Here is a 21,016-nt window from a genome sequence, read left to right on the forward strand (position 1 = left end):
TTCTTCTACTTAACAAAAGTCACAATAGACGGACGTTAATGTCTTCACAGGCAGAGAAATATGCACTTAACACCAAAACTAGGTGTCTATCACACTAGTATTTAAATTGTGGTAATGTAAAAGCATTTGATTTTCTTTGGTTAAGGAGGATGTACAATATCATTATTTCATTTCCTTTACACCTTGAAAATGCTAATAGGAATAAAATCTGTAATGATATTTTGAAAGCTTTTGAGATCACTCATTTATGGCCATTATAGAGTAGAAATTTTGATTCTGGCCTTGGACTAGGGTAAGTGTGTCAATGTATCTCAATGTCTTCATCAGGGATATTGTACAGAAATGTTTTGTAGGTGTAAAGAGTCCAAGATTTTGGGGATGCACAATGAAAACTTTAAACTCCAGATTTTCAGCTTTATCTTTACAATAGGAACAGAAGATGAGATCCACACAGTCTAAGTTTGGCAATAGAAGAGTTAGTTGCCTGGACTACAGTAACTATGTAGGCTCTCCTTCTGGGCAGTGAAAACAAGCCGACAACTCCTTCCTAAAAGTGGTACAAATAAGATGAGATCTCTTTTCCACTTTCTCTCATTGGCACTAACATGCAGAGTGCAGATAGATTTTGCCAGCTGCTTTAGGGAGACGTTGAGGAAAGCAGGCGATGGGTCCCACTCCGAATATTGGGGCTTCTTAGTGGAATTGCTGCTGTTATCTCCAGTGTGTGAATCTTCAAGTTACACTGACGTCCCTGATGGACCAGCCTAGGATTCAGTAAACAGGCCAGTAAAATAAGCAATTTTCTTGCTCTTCATGGTAGCCTGACATGTCAGAGTTCAAGGCACACTAATAAGTGCATTTCTGTTGCTCTATTATATGTTAGTTCGGTATATAATGAAGAAATTGCATTATGAAGACTGTTTATTGGGATGGGTGAAATATTTGTCTTATTTCTTCTCTAATGAAGTCGATGGTGTACTCCACAAAAAAGAACTTTAAAAAGGTGTTTACCAATATTGGTCATACAGACAGAATTTGTTCAGATCAGAAGGGATCCCAGTATGTCTCTAGACCAGTCTCCTGCTCAAATTAGGTGGGGTCTACAATTAGCTGCAACCCTGAAGATTTAAAAGAGAAAGACACAAAGGAATGGAACAAATTCTTAATATTTCTGGAGATGAGTTAATATATAGAAAATGGGAGCCAAAAAAAGCCTTCTCTCTGGTAGGAGAGTTCTGTACCTGTTATTTTAGGAATATTAATAAAAATTAGTAAAAAAAAAAAAAATCCACAATATACACATACAAAAAATTTCTTTGGAGTGATTTTCAGATTTGATAAACAGTTGGATGCATGCTGATTCAAAATGAACTTTGTTTAATTGGTCTGAATTTTAATGCAACTAATTCTTTTAGAATTTTCTTTCCTTCAGGTATAAATAAGCTGAAAACAATGCACAAATTTAATTTGGGGTTCCCTGAAATATTTCAGGCCAATGCAAAATAAAAATTAGTTATACTTGTTTGATCTTTGTTCTTTTTTTTTTTTTTCCCACTAAGAATATTGCTTTGCTTGTTCTGGCCTGAATTTTTAATCCCTTTATCTTTTGTGGCTCAAGCATGAACCAAAACTGCACTGATTAGTCAATTCTAACTAGTGTCATGAGCCAGACAGGAAAAGGATCTTGGCCTAGATCAGCAATGAGAGGTGTATAAATTAGGGTCCCAGTCAAAGTGGTGTCAGCTCCTCATGATATTTCAGACTTCCATGAACTCACTGACTGTTTTCATTCCATTATTGGTTCCATGACTTTTTAGAAGATTAGTCAATCAACCAAAATTAATGATAAAGCAACTTTCTTCAGCAGAACCACCTTTTTTCTTGACATATAATGTTGCCTTTTCACACAGAATTGCAACATTAAGTAAAATTAAAATCAAGCTTTTTTTTCCAGAAATCAATGCTTTTTTTGCCAGACTTTTACATTCTGTCACTGAGAGTCACCCGTGTGTTAAAATGAGTCCATTGAAACTGTTTTGGTGACATCTGCATCATCAGTTCACTTTTCAGGTCTGTGTTGTGCAAGGTACAGTAAGCTGTTCCTAAACAATTCTCTTTCTAAATTGCAGATGTAAATATATATATATGTGTATATGTGTGTACATATATATATACTTGACATTTAAGCTTTTTAGTTCAATTGCTTTGAACTGAATCAGCTGACAGACCTTAAAGCTAACAGCTTTAGCACAGCACTATTTAACTGATTCATACCCAGTAAAACAGCATCTGTTAGTGGCACAAAGCATCTTCTGCCTTATAAGGTCAAACAGCTACTGAGAGAAAAGAACTTCAGTAGGACAAATTCTGTTTTCACTGATGTGAATGTAAATTTTACATCACTGAGTGAGAATTACTGGAGCTCTGCATTAAGTTGTTACTACTAATGCTACAGGAGATCACATCGTGACAGCACTGTGTGTAGCCTCTGGAGAAAAACAAAATTGCTAATGCAATTGTCATCATAGGAAATTGAAAAATGCAAAATCTTTCTCTCTTTCTTATTATCTACAGAAAATTAGGTAGGAGAAAGTTGTTGGTTTTTTTTTTTTTTTGCTTGCAAAACAACTTAGAGATAGAAGTCATGATTGCTCTGGGTAAAGAGAAATCATATGCTAGATTAATCCCACCATTTTCTGTGGATCTATTTTTCTAGGTTTGTATAACCTGATTATGCTAGACAGATTTTGGAGCGCAAAAGAAAATATATAATTGCCTTTTGTCAAGTCCTTTGGGTCTGAAAAATTTTGCTATTAATCTTTCAAATTTCTAACTGCAATTTTGTCATTTTCAATATCTGAAAAGAACAGAAAGAATAGAACTTTGTTAGGGAAACAAAATATCTTCTTTTTAAAAAGGATTTTATGGTCTTTTGATATTTGGTTCATAATGAATGGAAAAGGACTCCCCACGCTCAAGTAAGAGATGTGCCACTTCCACGCACCTAAGGGAGACATCACGTTCTCCATATTTCGTGTACTGATAGCGCTGTTCCAACATTGTTTCATCCACAAGGATTCATCCAGGATGATGCTGCAGGTGACTAATTTTATAAATAGCAATAAATTTAGTGACTCTATGATTTACATCAATTGGACCATCTTGGCTTGAAATGAAACAGATTATGCTGTGCTTCACATAGTTTGAAGGGAGTCTATTGTGTCATCCGAGTATTTGATTTCCAGAGAGGGAGAAAAAAAATATTGTATATAAATCAAATCAGTAGGAAAATGTCTCAGCTGAAGTATATTCTGGCTGCAATCAGAAAAAGAGGGCAGAAGTCTTCTAAGGTAAGTGTAAATTATTTAAAAATCTGCAAATTCTACAACATTTTCTCATTAGTTATTCAATCATTAATAAAATTCACAGGTCTCTGCCAGCATCCAATCTGGGACTCTAACTGCATTGAGCAGTCAGAAGCTTGATAATAAAGCTGTTCTATCAAAAGCTAGAAGCAGAAGTCCACCTTGAGGTAGGAAATCCATTAATTTGGAGCCCTAATTACTTCCCATTTTTGTAAAATGTTACAGCTCATTGTAGATGGCGTAGAGAAAATTACTTGGAAATTAATTTTTCCCACAGCTCCAGGGATGACCCATGATTTCAGATGACTACATGTTTGATTCATGGAAAGGAAGGAATCAGTCACAGAGGGCAGGTTTTCCAAGCTGGGGCAGTACATCAGGATGCCACAGAAGGAGGGAGGGACTGTGCTTCACTGAGACATCTGCCCTTCCCGATCTGTTGTCTCCATGTGAATGACAAGCTTAAGAAACTTTTAAGGAGACCTTTTAAAAAGCAAGATTTGTGGTGGATGAAGCTTTCATAAAAGCAAAAAAATTAAGGAAAGCTTTATAGAAAAGAAATCAAACCCAATAATAAAAAAAAGACAGGCTCAGAATTCTAATTACTTTTTCTTTTTTTTTTTCAATTCTTATTCCTCACCTTGTTATCACAAATCAGCACAGAAGTTAGGTTTATTGTGATAACACAAACAGGCAGACTATCCATACAAATGTGGAAATAAGGGAAAAATTAGATATCTTGAAACTGCCTATCCATCTCAACTGTATCTCTTACTTGTGTAAATCCCCTAAATCCTTTATTTTATTAAGGTGTTTTAGCATTATTATGTATATAGAAAAATTATTTTAGCCTTAAAAGCCTATCTAAGAAATATCTTTATCTTTTTTAAGGACTCTACTACCAAATGTTCAGTCTTCCATATTTTGCAGGGGTCTGAAACATTAATCTTGAAATCATATGAACTTCAGCTGATCTTTGGAAGAGAATGAGAAATAAAAAGGAGGGGAAAACCACAGAACTGGTTAAGCGAATCTGTTCATATTCTGGAATAATTCCTGTTGCTCTCTGTGACATTCAAGTTCATCTGCAGAAAGAACACAGTAGTTTATGACTTTAGACTTTCACTGGAGAAATATTCACAGGTATCATTTTACCTTCAGTGAATGGGGTAGCAGATGACTCTTAAATTCCCCAGGAAATTTCCTTGCATGAACTTAAAGGAGAAGAGGGAAGAAGTGAATAACCAGGTATGTGCTCTACAGGTAAAAGCATATTTGCTTTGCCAGCACAGCATGTGGATGGATTACCATGTCCTAGCATAAAACAGAAGCTGCACTTTAGGGACATTTAAAAAGTATTTAGTTAGGGGAGGAGTTGGGGAAATCTTCATGTGCCAGAGAGGAAAAAGTTCATAGACTTGCATTAGCTCTGCTTTAGTATACCTATCCCTATTGCAATGTTGCAAACATAGATTTAAATGCTGCTGCAATTTAATATTTTTTACTATTATTCTTAGGAAATTTTCCTTCAATACAATGTAGGATTTCTTCTAAATGGGTGCTAGGAAATCTAGGATATAAAATGACATAACTATGCTGACAGGCACAATTAGTCACAGTGCATTTGTCAGATCTAAATATATCTATGTTATTTTATTTCATTGCTGATTTTTCCTAAAAGTTTCAGATTATCAAGTCAATTGTGCAGACATGCTAGTGTGAGACTAGGTGACACAAATTTCTGAAACATTGATAAATACAGATGAAGCGGAGAGGGATTAATGCCAAATCCAAGCAGATATGTTAGGAGTCAATGTTGATTGCTGAGGAATGGCACACTAGATGGAGTTTCATTGAGTCTGCAAGGGCACTGTGATATTTGTGATACACCTAAAGCAGAAGAAACAGCCCCAACACTAGATGGTCTTGTTACTTTCCGTTTAGTTCCTGAAAACCTGTCAGTGGGCAAAGAAACTGAAATTGTAACACAGTGTCTTCTTCTCTAATGCAGATGCGTTAAAGCTCCCTAAGGACCAAAAATGAGTGTAACTTCTGCAACAGCTTGCAGGTGTGACAAAACAGCAAATGACATAAAGTGTTGTTCTCATCATGATTCCAGCTGATGGTATGCAAAAGTGTCATAAAGGCTTTGTTTCAGAATGTGAAAATTTCAGAATGTGATAAAGGAGAACAATATTTAATACTCAGCCAGTTTTGATGTATTGCCTTCATTCTGGTCATTATATTCTTTTTTGTAGAAATAAACTCAAAAAAATGCACTGCAGTCCAGGGCTGGTGTATACATGACCTGAAGAAAGACCAGGGCTGTAAGAGCATTATAAACCAAGAGTGTAGTTGCATTTTCAAACAGATGGAGAGGGTGGCATGGGTCTCCAGTCTTGTTTCTCTTGTTACAGTCTCCAAGTAGTTCATTCCAACATAAGCTTGTCCAACCTCAACACAGAGCAGCAATGTTCATCTTGGGAAGGTACAGCCCTCAGAGTGGTACTATGGAGAAGAAGAGGACAATCTTCATTGTCACTTAACAGATCATCACTGAATAAAATTTCATTGAATAAAATTCCTACACTGCCTTGCATGCCCCAGCTGGACCAGCTAGCCCTTGTTTTGCAGGGCACTCTCCTGAGCCAATAGGAGACTTTGGCACCTGAGGATGACTTTTAGACCTGAGGGTCTAAAATACATGTGAAATTTTGTCTCATAAGCAAGGCAAACATTGGATACCTGTAAATGACGATCAGAATGAGATTTCAGAAGTAGCTCATTGCAAATCAACATGTCCAGATATAGCAAAGAGAAAATCACGATCTTCTGCAGTTTCAACCCACAGAGGTATAAATACATATTCGTATGTATGCGCAATATGCATTGCATATAAGTGGGATTCATATACATGCAAAAAGAAGCTCATTCTATCTAGATATTCATACATGAGTCTCCCTTTCAATGGAAACTGGAGGCCCAAATTGCATCTAAATTGCCTGGACCTTCAATGCAGGAAACAGGCTCCTTACCAGCCCAGGAGAACCAACAATTTCAAATTAAGAGAGGAGAAGCACAAGCCCTATATAGAACAGTTGTAGCACAATTCCCTTCCTGCAGGCAGCCAAGAAAGTCTGGTGCTAAGCTTTCATCCTGATGCTGACATTTCTTCTCTGCCCCTTTTGAGGCATTAGCTGGAGAACAATTCCCATCCAACATTAAGTGGAGAGACTGCAATTCTGCCCATCCTTCACATGGACTTCACAAAATTATAAAGGCATATAGGACTCTAAGTTCTTGTCTAGGCCTTAGAAAGACTCAATCCACAAAGCAATTTCATTTTACCTATCTACAGTGCTTACATTTAAAAAAAGGAATTTCTAAAGTGCATATTAGAATATTGTTTCGGTGAATTTTGTTAGAACAGGAAAGATCAAGAGAAGGTACTTGCAGTTGCAGAGGCAAATACTTTGGATGCCTCTGAATTTTCAAGAAAAAAAGATCTTTCTGAAGCTTTTGGGGTCATGGCAGAGCAAGAAACTGAATGCAGACTTTCTGCACTAGTTGAGGAATATAATCAGTGGCCCTTCTCCCTCCATTGTCTGTTTTCAGAAGAGCACAGCTAGCTTTCCAAGCCTGCCCTTGGTATGGCTGAAAGTCAGCACCTGAGCACACAAGGCAATGTGAGCCTTCATCAAATTTCCCCACTTATTACAATGATTTTGTTTCTCTTTCTTTTGATAAATGATCAGTACCTGAAGATAAGCTAGTTCTCTAGGTTTCTAAATTTAGGGCACACGGCTTTGGTTACCCTCAAGGTGTCAGCACAGATATGGAACAAAGACCTTCAGCAGTCCATGAATTTGTTGTAGAAGTTTGTTTTTTTATCTTCTTAATGTAAAGTTTTGACAGCAAAGCACCAACAGTGTCATTCCCCAAAGCAGAACTACCAAAAGGAGGAAAATTCATTGAGCTTTTCTCAGGATGTCTCTAATAATGCAAAACTTCCAGCCAAGAAGCAGGGAAATGTGCTTTCTACACAATGACACAAAAGTGATGTCTGGGATCCAACACTGGTATAGTTGAACTTCCAAATGTTATTTAAAATAGTAAAATAAGGCTCTAGAAAATGTGAACTTCAATTATTTTAATTAATTTTTAAAAACTCAACACATATTAATGGCCTTTTACCATAGAATGAAGGTGTGCACATTTGCACCAAGAATTCAATTTACATGAAACCTGGAGTGACAATGGTACTTTTGGGGGTCTTATATAATTTTTATGAGGACATGTACTGCCTCATATAGAGAAATCATAGTGCTGTAAGAGGGTTTCAGTTGTAAAAATCCCTCCCGTTAAAGCAAACAGGCTACAAAAGGTGTTGAGGAGAAGCTCTACTTGAAAAGACTGGTGCTGTCATGCCATTTATTTCTTTATTGGTCAGAACAGATCGTGACAATCTACATAAAATAAATCCACTATCCTTGCTAGGATCCTTTTTGCAATACACACTATCCCTTTTCTTGGAATCACTGATGCTCGCTGCCTGCATAGATTCAAGCTTCTAAACAAATGAAGACTCTTAAAAAAATTTCTGCATTGTTCATAAGAAAAATCCAATCTCTATTTCATTAGTCATGTTGTTAGCTCCATCTTTATTTTAGCCTAGACCTTGAAATTTGCAGTATTCAAGTCCCAGCAGTGGAGGTCAAGGAAGCATACTGAGGAAAATGAATGGGCTAAGAGAGGAAAGTGCTATTCCTGGAGAAGAGATAATTTTGCAGTAGCAGAGGTAATATTTCTTTCTTTTTTTTTTTTTTGAAAGTTTATTGCTGTTGTGTCTTAGGTAGCTTAAATTCTGAAAGCCTCTTTTTGCCATTAGCAGTTCCCAAAGTGTAGGAATATTTTTTTCATTCATGTGAAACGCAGTAGGAGAGAGTGCAAGTTGTCCACCTTGTTAAGGACTTAAAAATAGTTTTGCATGGTTTAACAGGAATGGTTAATGTTAATGTTTTGCATGGTTTTTCAGATGGAGAAGAAGGGGAGTTGTTTGACTTCAGCTTGAAATACTGGAGAGAGGTCTGGAAAGTTTGTTCATGGAGCACAAAACATAAAACCTGTTCCCCCAAGAAACCCTCTCTGCGGTACTTCAACATCTGGAATCCCTAGAGTGTGTGTGCATATGGAGCACATTGCCTGCTGATTTAATAAATGAGGCCAGCCACCTTTTGGTACATGCTTTCCAAGAAATCAGTCTCTTCTGGTACATCAGACCAGCAGGTGAGATAAGCTAAGACAGATCCAACAAGTCATCTCAAATATTCCTTTCTTAAACTTGCTTTCTGCTTTTGCCAGGCAGAATTACAGTATCTTGAACTCTAGGATCAAGGTGCATGCCTCATCCAGTTCTTCTCACTGTAGACACCACCTACCTGACCATGCTTTTTTCCAGAAGGATAGGTTTCAAACTATTTTTAAATATGGCTTTTTTCAAACTGTTATTTTATAGCTTTAAATCACCCATGCCCAAAAATCATAAGAAACGGGCATTAAAAAAGAAAACAAAAGGTAGTTTTGTGTAAATCAGGGGAGTAAGTGTAATAACGTTCGAGCACATCATGTTGGAAAAGTGAACCAAATAATAAAGTGTTAAATAGAAAGCATTCTGGACTATACTTGTGTGTCCTATCTTCAATGGTAATATCTGCCTCAATAATTCACAGAAAATATCCAGGCTGTTTTGTTTTGTTTAAAGAACACTATCTGGTATGTAGGGCAGCCTCTCCAGTGGCTCTTTTTCTATGACTTTTCAGGAGATGGCTAAGAGGTTTTATCCTTTCACTTTATAACTAAGAGCATCATGTTCTACAGACTCATATTCTGAAAGATGCAGTGATTCACAAAGTGAAAAAAATGAGAATAAAAAAATTGCTCTCTGGGATTCAAATACAAAAGCAAGAGCAAAAGCTGGCTTGTCTTTGTTTTCGCAACAAACTGACTGCCATAATAAAAAAGAAAAGAAATAATGTCTTAGCAGCAAACTGACTACCACAATAAAAAAGAATAGAAATAATATTGGGATGTCAGGAGGATAAAGAGACTTTTATAGGACTTCAGGAAAATTAATTGTATCAATTTAGCAGTGCTGAATACCTAATAATGGTGAGCAGCTGAGAGTGACTCAGCATTGCATCAAGTATGCCTATTCTCTCAGGAAGTATTTCAATTCAACATGAGAAGCAGACTGTAACTTTTTTGTGATTGACAATGACTAAGACGCATGTAAGATGCTGGAGGATTGAGTCATTCTCCTTGCATTTCTCAAAGTGATAGCAGAAGAAATAATTCAAGGAAATAGACTAACCAGATTCTCAAACTGAAGCAAATCATTTTTAAGACTTGAAGTGGTTTTCTAGGATCCTACTCCCCTTTTGCTGCCCCTTATTATTTCCAGAAGGCAATTAATTGTTGCTGGCATCCGTCTCCAGAGCTTGTTTCACAGACCTGCAAGCTGTTGCTGGCTCTGGTGCCATCAGAAAAGCTTTGCCTGGTTCTGTGTTTCTGTGCACAAGGTGCCACAATTGCAGGAAGGCTGCTGATTCCCCAGAGTTTGTGTTTTCCTGATAGGTAATGTCACTTTCACAAAAAATGGGCTTTTTCTGACAAGTTTTAAGCCTCTGCTGTAGCCAGATGCTGCAGAGTCCTGATTACCAAGAATTGTGCTTTGTATGTATCATTGAAAGACACAACAGAAGGAACAAAAAGCAGCAGTGTCCTGGTGAGAGAAAAAAAAAAGGGCAGAAACAATCCTAGGAGACAGGAACAACTTCTGTTTACTCTGTGAGCTTAGACAGCACACAGAGAAGATCCTCCTGAGATGTCTTGGAGGACAATTCCACTCTGAGAAACACAGCAACAGATTTTTTTTTAATTCACAATTAATTAAGGAAATATTCAAAAGTGCATGGCTGTGGTTCTGTGACCATTTTCAAATGCCATTTCATTCATATTTCTGCAAAGATCACAATTATATGCAGGACACACCACTCACCACTGTTTAATCTGAATCAATGGAGCTCTTGTTTGTAAAGAATGTAAAGTCTATCTTAATATCAAACATGCTGATAGGAGTTCTAAAAGCTGAATCCTCATGTAAAAAGTTGGAGACAACATTTGAAAACACTGCCTTATTTATTTTATTTTCCAAAAAAAGCATCAAGCAGTCACCAAAGTAAGTTAAAGTGAAGAAATACATAACCACTTGTTATGTATTACATAACAAGTGCACTGTTACTCCATCCAGTCTTGTAGCCACATGAACTATGGCACTATACCATAGAGGAAAGGCAAACACCAGTAAAGATACTTTAAGACTCATAAAGTCTTGAATTTCAAGGCAGAATTTGATTTAAAGTGACAACACAAGCGCTAGCACCAGAGCAGTCAGAGTTTAACTCAGATAACAGTAAGTGAGCATAAAACCACACAGAACTTTAAAATATTAGTACTTATTCCTGCTGCCTACACTGAACATTACAAGTCCTACCAATCCAGACAGCTTTAATAAGCCTTTATCATTCCTTTAACCCCTAGGAATCCACATGTTCATGTGTTTATGTGATGTTCTCAAGTATTGTGCATGCTCGTCTCCTAACTTCAGCCTCAAAGTCACTGCTCAAATGCACAGCTGTGTTATCAGTGGTCACAGGTCTCTTGTTTACAGTTGCACCTGCCCACTGGGCACAGATACTGCACTGATTTGAGGCTCTGGTGCTAAAGCAGAGATTCCTTCTTTGCTGCAAATTGCTCCATTACAAGGAATGCAACAAAACTTATTAAGACGTGTAGAACTTACCTGAATATTTGTAAATCTCTTTCATGTCCCTCCAACAACTGTTTTCTTTTCACCGATGTTTCTCATTGCTAGTTAATCTGCATGCTGGTTCCCAATGTGCAATGGGCTCTGTTTTTCTGATTCTAAGCTTTAGATTCATAACAACTACTCTAGATAGAATACATAGAATAAAATGAGTATTATAGGATTTTTTTTTCCCTCTGCCATTCTCTGGCTGCTATTGTGTGTCCTGGATGTTCACATGATTATTGTCTTTTCAGCATCAATATGTAGTCTGTCTGTCAGAGGCTCCCCAACTGTGTTTCCTCCACTCTTCCATCTTTTGATGTTCAAGGACTTCCAGAGCACCTGGCTACAGAGATCGAATTAGAGGGAAACAGGTTCCTGTAGTCCTAAAATAACCCAGTGAAGAAAAAAAGAAGCATGGCTGAAGGCCAACAAGAACTAGGTAATGTATGATTAACTGTCAGGGAGTTTTGTGTTATGTGACTGCTCTATCTCAACTTGGGGAGGTTGTCACATGCAGTCAGCACCAGCTGGTCTCCTGTTGCTGTTTCTGAGAGCAGCCTTTTGAAGATATTTTCAGTGAATGCTGAGGCAGAGACATTTTCCCTTATGTGGTTGTATTCTCCTTTGTCACATTTTAACTTCTGCAGAGGTAAAACAAGGAAAAGTTGGTATTCCATGGCGTAGCCACGCTGAACTGAAAGTCTCTCTTGAAACACAAGGAGGTGTAACAATAAAGATTCTCCACTACTTCTGCCCTTAAGCTTATTGGCAAACAATTCTGACCCTCTCCTAAGACCAATTGTTATTCAGGTCACTGATAGTCATTCCTGAGCTGCACTGAACTGTATGAGTCACATCTCTGTTGGCACAGCTACTCTCATAGCTGGTAATGGTGCCTGATCCTGGGGCTATGACAAGCCACACACCACAGCTGATTTTCTATCTCTATAGAGATTTTTCTTGTTGGCTTTTCTATATCTCTAACCCACACACCTTGTTTTTCGTGCAAAACAACCCCATTTTTGTATTCCACAGGAATAGCTTCAAGCTAATGGGCATAGCCGGGCATTGTTGTGTACGTATACCTTTGTTTGTAGCATGTAAGTGCAGGCAACAGGCTCTGCAAGCAGGTCTCCAGTTCTTTTATCACATACTTGGCTTCATCCAAATTTACCTCCAAAAACATTGAAGGTAAATTGCAAAATTATTGTCAAAAACATTGATCTTTCCCAGCCAATGTCTTTGGTTTTTCAGAGCACTGATGGGATCAGTTGAATTCATCCCATTAATCACTCCAGAGAATGAGTGTGCACAGACCAAAACTTCAGTGCAAGTTGTATTTTCCATGTGATTTATGATGATTGGAGATTATTGAGAGACAATGAATTATTTGCACAGTTTGCCCTACAGTACTGTTTGATATACATTAAATTTATTCCAGGTCCTGAAGTGGATTGCATTGTGACTCTCTAGACCTCCATGTCTTCATATGTTGAGGAGGGGTCTCTCTGGAGCTCTTCATATCACTTCAATTGATGTGAAAGGTGTCTTCATCACATCTAAAACTTCTCTCTTCCTTGCCAGTGGGTCTGCAAATGGTATGATGTTTGTAAGGGCCATTTTGTTGTGTTTGATCATGAACTGTGTAAGAGTAGCATGAAGCTGTCAGTCACTTCATTAATAAGTCTTTTTTGGTATCTTCTATGTCACATGTACTGTACAATAATACCTGATATCTTTGATTTCTATTTATTTCTCCTTTTAAATATACATAAAAGGGAATTTTAGCTATTTGCAGGTTTTGAATCTCATATGTTAAACTACTTACAAATTCATTCTTGTTTTCCTGAGGAAGTTAACTCTCCCAAACTTCTTGTTTCTAGATTCAGCACAGGAGGGTTTGAGCCATACTTTGGCCCTATCAATAAAGTCTTATTGAATGTCATAATGATGAATATGCAGTGAGATCTATACATAGAAAATATTCACCATTCACAGCAATTCTGCTTCTTACTAATGTTTTGCAACAAAATGTACACGTCTGTTATGCTACTAATATTAAAGGCATTCAGACTCCGGAAGGTATTATTTTAAATGTTACTTATTAGAGCTAACATTTCCAGGAGAGAATAGCATAGACAATCATAGAATCATTTAGGTTTGAAAATACCTCCAAGATCATCAAGGAGTCTAAATATTACCCAAACACTGCCAAGTCCATCACTAAACCATAAACCATAGCACCACATCTACATGTCTTTCAAATGCCTCCAGGGACAGTGACTCAACCACTTCCCTGGACAGCCTGTTCCAGTGCTTTACAACCCTTTTGGTGAAGAAATTTTCCCTACTACCAATCTAAACTTCTCCTGAACAATTTGAAGCCATTTCCTCTCATCTTGTCACTTGTTACATGGAAGAAGAGACCAACCCCACCCGGCTACAGCCTCTATCAGGTCATTGTAGAGAGTGGTAAGGTCTCCCCTGAGTCTCCTTTGCATCAAGCTAAATCCCAGCTCCCTCAGCCACTCCACATCAGACTTATATTCCAGACCCTTCACTAGTTCTGTTGCCTTTCTCTGGGCACATTTCAGCACTTCAATGTTTTTCTTTAATGACGGGCCCAGAACTAAACACAGCACTCAAGGTGCAGCCTCACCAGTGCCAAGTGGGTTACAGCCCCTTCCCTAATCCTGCTGGCCACACTGTTCTTCATACAAGCCAGGATGCCATCGGTCTTCTTGGCCACCTGGGCACACTGCTAGCTCATGTTCAGCTGGCTGTCCACCAGCGCACCCAGCCTCTTTTTCCTCTGGGCAGCTTCCCAGCCACCCTGTCCTCAGCCTATAGGGCTGCATGGGGTTGTTGTGACCCAAGTGCAGGACTCAGCACTTTGCCTTCTTGAACCTCATCCAATCGTCCTCGGCCCATTGATCCAGCCTGTCCAGATCCCTCTGCAGAGCATTCCTGCCCTTCATGTCCTTCCATCCTGCCAGCTTGGTGTCATCTGCAAACTTACTGAGCATGCCCTTGATCCCTGCATCCATATTATCAATAAAAGATATTATACAGGACTGCTCCAATACTTTGGGAGCCTTTGGGAACACCCTTAGTGACCGGTCACCACCTGTATTTAGCTCCATTTACCACCACTCTCAGGGCTGATGCACCCAGACACTTTTTCACCCAGGGAAGACCACACCTATTCATGTCATGAGCATCTAATTTCTGCTTGACAATTATGTGTGAGACAGTGTCAAAATTTCTAAAATCTAGGTAGACAAGATCCACAGTCTTCCCCTCATCCACTAAACGGGTCACCCTGTGTAGAAGGAGGTCAGATACGTCAAGAGGCACCTGCTTCCACATACCCATGCTGGTTAGGTTGGTTCAGAGTCTCACTTCCCTTTAATAGGAACACCCTGATAAAGAGCAATCTAAAAATACTCTTAGGTGGTGCTCCTTATTTCTTTTCATGTGTTCGTTTGCAAATGCTTGGAGTATCCATAGGTCCCAGCTTCCAATGTTTGGTCTATTTTGGAGGGGAATGGGGAGAAGGAAGGGGGGATGTAATTTCATATCCTCATATTCCACAGTATGGCGAACCAAAAAAAAATCAAATAACTTATTAAGACTTTGGGAGTGACTTCCTAAGTTAAAAAGGACTTTCTTTTTCCTTTATTAAAGACAATAATGCAATGTAGGATTTAAAATTAGACAAATATATAATCTGTAATATCGCATTTCACAATGATGTCTCTTCTTCACAGGCTCCAAATCAATTACAATGCATAACTAAGTTGCCAGAGAAATTGAAAAGTTATCTGCAGATGGTGGTTAGAAGCCCAAGCAAAGATGTTCTCATGGTCCTGATTCCAAATATGAGGCTGAAAGTGTCAGTGCTAGGGTTTGTATAATCTCTGGACTAGAGTCAATTGATAGAGATGTTGAGATTAGTCAGATAATAAGCACAGAATGTACATGGTTTGTATGGCCACACCAAGTTGATGATAGGGAATAAAAACACATTTTAGGAAAAGATTGTGTCATGTCAGCAATGATGCAATACTCATAAACTGTGAAAAACCCATTCATACAACTGAGGAAATATTCAGAAAGGGTCTAATCTGAGCCATTAAAACCATGAGCAAAGTTGAGCCAGCAGCAGAAGAAATGCCCTGGGCAGTGCGGGAGTTAAAACATTCACATTGCGAAACAGGGAGTGCAACATTTGGTTAAGAGCAAGGACACTAACAGGAAATGACAGACAGGGAGTACTTGCAAAAAAGTACTGAAATGTCTCTGTTCTTACTGAAGATTGTGTAGCATCATGGATCGTTATCTGCCCCCTTTTCAGTTAGAAAACAATAAAAAAAGAGTAAATACAATTTTGCAATTACGTTTCAAGCAGCACTGCGCAAGAGAGACAACAGTTAAACAAAAGCCCTGTTCCCTGGATCAGTGAGGGTGATGCTGGCAGCCTAGAGAAAGTAAACGACTACGTGACACTATGCAGCCCTTGGAGATACACTGCAAGGAGCTCAGTCAATGACTGCAAGAAACATTCACCGTAAGCTGACAGAAAACATTCGCAGAAACAAAATATGGCCATGGGCCTTCCCAGAAGGCAGAGCAACTGCCAAAGGATGGTGAGAAAATGAGAAGCAACTAAAACATAGTAAAGCCTTTTTGATCAAAGGTATGCATAACTCACCCTTTTGTCCTCCTTCACTATCTCTCTCAGAATTCCCAGGTACAGCACACCACACTTTGCTTCTTCACCCACATTCCTTGTTTTTTCTCACACTGAGCTCGCTTCTTTCACTTTCTCTGGCAGAGATATTTTTTGTCCTACACTCTCTTACTGTACAGAAATGAAGTCCTGATATATACAGATTGGATCCAGTTTTAACAGAAGAGCTGCTCATGCCTCTCCTTGGGCATGCCCTGACAGAAAGCAGGTGGATTTAGTCTGATTCAAATCCTATTTTCAGCAGTCCATGATCATAGTACGGACCTGCATAATTTTTGGGGATGGGAAAAGAAAAACCCAAGAACCATTCTTTTTCAAAGTTTACAAATAAAGTTATGTTTGGACAGAGGGCCTTTCTGGATCAGTGAAAAGTTTCTGTTATTAGACATTAAAACTGGGATATTAGAATACAAGCATGATATAACCTCAGCCCTGTGACCATAATAAGCTATTCTGGCAACCAGAACAACTAGGCATCAGCCTTTTCATCTACAACTGTATGTTCAAATACATATGAATTTTTTGTCTCTGATCCTTCTCTGTCCAGAGTCTTGATTGCTCATGAGAAATCTATCAGTCACTGTGTAAACAATATGTGGATAAGCAATTACCATGGCAGTTTGTCCATCAGACAGGCAAAGTGACATATCCTGTGCAATTACCAATATTAATCTGTGACCAACAGTCTCCCCTGACCTGGGCTGGGCACAATGAGACAGTCATTGTGGGGAAGTTGCCTGACAGAACTTCTCTGCCCCTGAATCCAGACAGCAGCCTCATTTTCCATCCCTCATTCCCCTCCTTCCAGCAAGCCTAGAATAAGGAATATCTTCCTGTGGTATGAGCACAGGTGGCATGGCAAAGCCAACTGCAGGGAAGAGGGAGACTGACAGTGTGTATTCATGTGTGTGCATCTGCACTCTGCATGGGGTAACTGCTGGCAGACAGCAGACCATGGAGATCAGAGGGTACCACAAGATTTATCTTGCCTTTTTGACATTTTCTGCTGTCCTTTTGTCTCTTATCCCTGCAACCTATGAATTCCTCAGCCAAAACAGAACTGCAGACTCCCCTGTGGTGAAGCATGGATGCTGGATACCAGAGTACAGCAACTACCAAAATAAATTGGAAAGGGATCTGGAGAAGGACACAATGATGGTCTCTGCAACAGGCCTGGTTCTGGTAAGCTGAGAGTACCTTCTTGTGCCTGCATTTTTTCATTCTTCAAACAACACCATTAGATTTGTATTCATTTTTTGGAGACTGGTGAGGGGAGAGGTCTCAAAAGAATTTCCCCAATTCATTTTCTGTCATCTGTCTTTTCTAATAACAGGATACTTTCACAAGATTGCCGCCTTCTTTTTCTTCCATTACAAAATGAATTGGTGGTAGCATTCAATTCAGTAAAAGCACATTTAAGAGGCCTGCTGAAAAGCATGATCAGCATTTCTGTGTTTTGGCTCACAGGAAAGTTTTGCCCCAATTCACTCATGTTCTGAGAACAGACCAGGGAGTTAAATTTATTATACAATTCCTTTCTTCTCCTACAAGTAATTCTTAAAGACTTCAATCACAAGCAATTATGGATCATTTCCCTGTGAATAATTTGTTTTCTTTATCTCTGATAAACCTGTATGTTTTTCACTGCACCAGCTGATTGTGCTTTTTATTAGAATGAGACACAACAAAGCCTTGTCAGCCTAGACACAGCCTGGCACACTGCGTGGTGTCAGGCAGGAGAATTGAAGAAACACAGTTAATGGGCAGAAGTTCAATACTTCTTCATGAAAAATGTGCTAATCTGTTGTTTCCAGTGCCTTGAGAGACATGGCTTGTATAGAGTTAGGAGGGGAATGTAGGTAGGAGAAGCCAAACAATCCTTCTCAAAAATAAAAGCTAGACTTATTTCCAATATATTTAAAGGTAATTTCAAATGTCCCTATCACTAAAATATAACTGAAATACAACAGAAATTTCAGACTTTCACTGTCAGCAATAGGCACAACAGCCAGTCTTTAAAGCAGGTCTTGCCATTCAATTTTCTAAATATGCAGTTTCCTTTCACATAATATGTAAAGCAGATATTTAAATCAAGGAAATTCTGTTAAAGAAAGATCCTGTTTGTTCAAATGATCTAGTTATCCTAACATCTATTCAGTATATGTCTTGTAGAAATTATAAAATGCTGTCCAAAGATTGTCTTCTGAAAATCATAATCATTATATAAGAGAGTGGTCTATTTGCAAAATAATTCCAGTTTTGAAAAAAGAAGACATAAGAGAGATGTATCTCCCCCACATCATCTCTGATCAGGTTTAGGATGCCCATCCTCTCATATATTTTTTCAGTGATTTTTTTTCCATTTTGCTGTTGCTGTGACTGATGTATTATGAGAAGGAATGTAGTTACAAACCATATTGAAAAGTATTTTCTGCTACTTTTGTGAAGAAGGTGGCTGGTATGTCACATGCAGTTCTAAGTATAGCAGAAAACAGTGTCAAGAATTCCTAGCTTCATGTTAATTTCATTGTTCTCTGCATATAAAGAGACTTAATTCTTAGTAGGCCTGGATGAAGCAGATGATGGATCTTACAGTGCTGCAGATAAAGAGGAGGTTGTTAGTGGAAATAAGGAGTCAAGATGAAACTGAATCCTTTCTCTTTGCCATCTGAGGCATTTCTGATCTTGTTGGCTGCAGCTCTTGATATGAAACGCTAGAAAGAGCCTTGTCTGCATTTTTTCCTCTCCTCTCTGTCTCTTTAATAAAAGTCTTGCTGAAAGCTGTAAGAGACAATGAGATGTTCCATTTCAATGATGGGGGTGGAATCTCCAGGGGCTTTTTTTGCATGTGAACATGACAGATGGAAAATGCTTCCAAAGGAAGTCTGCACAAGTGGCAGCCAAGCACTCCATGGGCACTGGCTAAATACAGGACGAAAAATACCTCGGCCTCCTGCTTGAGAGCTGCCTTATTTTGTACCTCTCCAAGCACATGACATATCTCTTTATTATGATAATGTCTCATGACAAGCCCAGGTCTCACAATTTGAGCAGCACAGGGTGCCCCTAAACCCCACAGGTAGCTGACTGCAGACCACCACTGACTGCCAGAGTTGATTTCCCAATTCCACACCCAGCCCAGGAGATACACAGAAATATATTGAAGTTTATATTATATATAATAGATTTAATTTTTTTATTATTCATTTTCTGAAACATGGTTTAAACAGGTTCAAGACATGGGTATACATGCTCTGTTATTTTCCACAAAGTCTGAAACATTAGTTCCAGTGCCTCTGCTTCCCTTCTTAGTTGTAACATAACCAGACACAGCGATCTTGATGACTTCTTGATAAGCTCAAAATTGTATTCGCCACTGATCAGTAAAACTTCAACCAGGATAAAAAACTGTTGTTTTGTTTAAAGCCACCTCACCATGTACTGTCACAAAGAAAATGCAGAACCATAGTTTCACCTGAGATTCTGATGTTTGCATTGCCCAAGAATGAGGATTTTCTTTCTGCAAATACCAGTCATGGAGTAATTAGTGTTTTTCTTCTCATCTCCTGTTGCCATTAAAATGGCCAAGTCATCTTCTTCACACTTATTTGCTCTCTTCCTCCTACTGTTTTTTCTTGAAAGGAACCCTCTCCTCTTCTATCACATCCAAGTTACAAAGATAGAAAGACATCAGATAGATTTCATCTCCAACTTCTTAATTTTCAGTCAGATTTCAGAGTTAGATGCTTCATGGTTTCTATCTGTTTTTCCTTCACTTTTGCCACAGAAAAAGAAATACTTATCTCAAAGTCACACTTTAACAGGCAGCACAGCTCTAATCTGTGGGCAGTCAAAGGTAAAGCCAAAACTAGCCCTCACTGGTTACAATCAGTAAATAATGACAGGAAAAGTTTTAGAAAAATCTGAATTTGTCACTGCGCACTAAGGTAATTCTTTAATCTGATTCTGAGCAGGAGGTCAGTAATCCAGTTTTAATTAGACAGACTTACTGCTCTTCACAGAAGTATCTTTTAACTGTTATCTCTGGGATAGATGCATGAAAATTTTTTAGCTATGTCTCTTCTAAAATTTTTGTGATTCTTCCACTCAAAATAATTGCATTGGCACCTAGCAAATGCAAAAAAGGATATGCTGAGGAACTTGGATGGAACATGAGAAACCATTATTCTGCATCCAATTTCCCATAATAGCTCCAAGAGCTGGCCAGGGAATAATGTCCAAAAACCACCATAACCTACAGAAAGTGCAAAACATTTTGATAAGATGCCTATTTTTGTAATAAAATAGAACAGGAATATTTCTATTAAAAATATATCTCTTGTAACATTGCTTCAAGAGAAAAAAATCTACTTAAATTTTTAATCTTTTTTGGAAAAACAAGTTTGCATCCTTGTCTTGGTGAGAAATCTTAATGATGGGAAATTTCTTTTCAGTGGTTACAGTAGATTACACAGAAAACTGAGCATGACCATGCTGGACAAAAATAAAAAATATGTAAGCCCCAAGTATTGTTCTGACAGTATCAAGAGCAGATACTGAGGGAAAAATTTAAGACTAGTGGAAGCATTCAGGACTTTATCTTAAGAATATTCTCTCATTTTTACCGGTTTACTACTCAAGGATTTCCTGAAAGATAAACTGTGTCTTTGCATTTAATACTTTTCAGGTATTTTTATCCCATGAATGCATCCAGTTGCTTTTGAAACCCAGCAGTTGATTTTTTAACTCAAAATTATATCAAATATCAAATATTGATCCAGGAGCAATACCAAAACCCTGTTCATTTACACAAATTTAAAAAATGTATCAAAGAAAGTACAACATATGGGCTTCTTCTACAAAATACATATATAAACTGAAATGAAAATTCAAAAATTATCATCAGAGATGCTGGAAGAGAAAATTATATAGGACAGCCAGTCCTAATGATCAGTATAATAGTTCCTTACCCAGGCTCGGGTACTATTAGCAGACCATATTCTCCAAAAGAGATTCTTTGTAAGGTGC

Source organism: Camarhynchus parvulus, chromosome 1A (assembly GCF_901933205.1).
Source record: "Camarhynchus parvulus chromosome 1A, STF_HiC, whole genome shotgun sequence".
In the NCBI taxonomy this organism is placed as follows: domain Eukaryota; kingdom Metazoa; phylum Chordata; class Aves; order Passeriformes; family Thraupidae; genus Camarhynchus; species Camarhynchus parvulus.